Genomic DNA, 1701 nt, shown 5'->3' on the forward strand with positions numbered 1-1701 from the left:
TATGTGTGTGTGTGTCTCTATGTGCACATGTGTGGTTCTATGAAATTTTTTTTTAAATTTTATTTTATTTTTAAACTTAACATAATTGTATTAGTTTTGCCAAATATCAAAATGAATCCACCACAGGTATACATGTGTTCCCCATCCTGAACCCTCCTCCCTCCTCCCTGCCCATACCATCCCTCTGGGTCGTCCCAGTGCACTAGCCCCAAGCATCCAGTATCGTGCATCGAACCTGGACTGGCTTCTCATTTCATACACATGATATTATACATGTTTCAATGCCATTCTCCCAAATCTTCCCACCCTCTCCCTCTCCCATAGAGTCCATAAGACTGTTCTATACATCAGTGTCTCTTTTGCTGTCTCAAACACAGGGTTATTGTTACCATCTTTCTAAATTCCATATATATGCGTTAGTATACTGGATTGGTGTTTTTCCTTCTGGCTTACTTCACTCTGTATAATAGGCTCCAGTTTCATCCACCTCATTAGAACTGATTCAAATGTTTTCTTTTTAATGGCTGAGTAATACTCCATTGTGTATATGTACCATAGCTTTCTTATCCATTCATCTGTTGATGGACATCTAGGTTGCTTCCATGTCCTGGCTATTATAAACAGTGCTGCGATGAACACTGGACTACACGTGTCTCTTTCCCTTCTGGTTTCCTCAGTGTGTATGCCCAGCAGTGGGATTGCTGGATCATACGGCAGTTCTATTTCCAGTTTTTTAAGGAATCTCCACACTGTTCTCCATAGTGGCTGTACTAGTTTGCATTCCCACCAACAGTGTAAGAGGGTTCCCTTTTCTCCACACCCTCTCCAGCATTTATTATTTGTAGACTTTTGGATCGCAGCCATTCTGACTGGTGTGAAATGGTACCTCATAGTGGTTTTGATTTGCATTTCTCTGATAATGAGTGATGTTGAGCATCTTTTCATGTGTTTGTTAGCCATCTGTATGTCTTCTTTGGAGAAATGTCTAAAAAATATGGAACGCTTCACGAATTTGCATGTCATCCTTGCGCAGGGGCCATGCTAATCTTCTCTGTATTGTTCCAATTTTAGTATATGTGCTGCCAAAGCGAGCACTGAAATTTTATCCCATATATAAATTAATGTAACCACCACAGTCAGGATACAGAATGGTTCCATCATTACAAAGGCACTGTCTTGCTATCCCCTTAGGAGGAAACTATTTTATTTACTTTTGTCCTGCCAAAGCACTGCACTATGTCAGGTACATGACAGACATCCAATAAAATGTTTGTTAAATATACCAGTACATGACTACATAGGACTAGGAGAATGTACCCAATTTGTTTGGATAAAGAAACATTAATCTGTTTACCAGATTTCAGTTTCTTTAACAAATTCCATCTCATGATGACTGACTTGCAAAGAACACAAAATTCTCAGCTACCAAATCTCATAGAAATGTTGCATCACTAATTAACCTGAATCTTGTAATCAAGACTTTGCTGACTACTCCTTGGCGGACCCCTGGTTAGAATTCTGCACTGCCACTGCAGGTGGCACAGGTTCGATCTCTGGTCGGGGAACTAAAAAAAAAAAAAAAAACTTTGCCAACCTGGAAAGCTTACAACTCTTGAGGCCTCAATACACCTCAATAAACAATGTGTCCATATAGTTACAAGTTTTCAATAAATGACATGAAATCCATATGGATAAGTTATG

At 39.3% G+C, this 1701-nt stretch overlaps 1 non-coding gene across 1 annotated transcript; it reads right to left on the minus strand.

Moving 5' to 3' along the window:
- Nucleotides 1-988: 988 nt before the first annotated feature.
- Nucleotides 989-1095, minus strand: LOC147361740 (U6 spliceosomal RNA). Its single transcript, XR_015138525.1, has one exon. It is a non-coding gene; the product is annotated as a U6 spliceosomal RNA (small nuclear RNA).
- Nucleotides 1096-1701: the final 606 nt, after the last annotated feature.

This window comes from Bos grunniens, chromosome 12 (genome assembly GCF_055505025.1).
Source record: "Bos grunniens cultivar Pamir isolate PY7600 chromosome 12, Bosgru_T2T1.0, whole genome shotgun sequence".
Classification (NCBI taxonomy): Eukaryota; Metazoa; Chordata; class Mammalia; order Artiodactyla; family Bovidae; genus Bos; species Bos grunniens.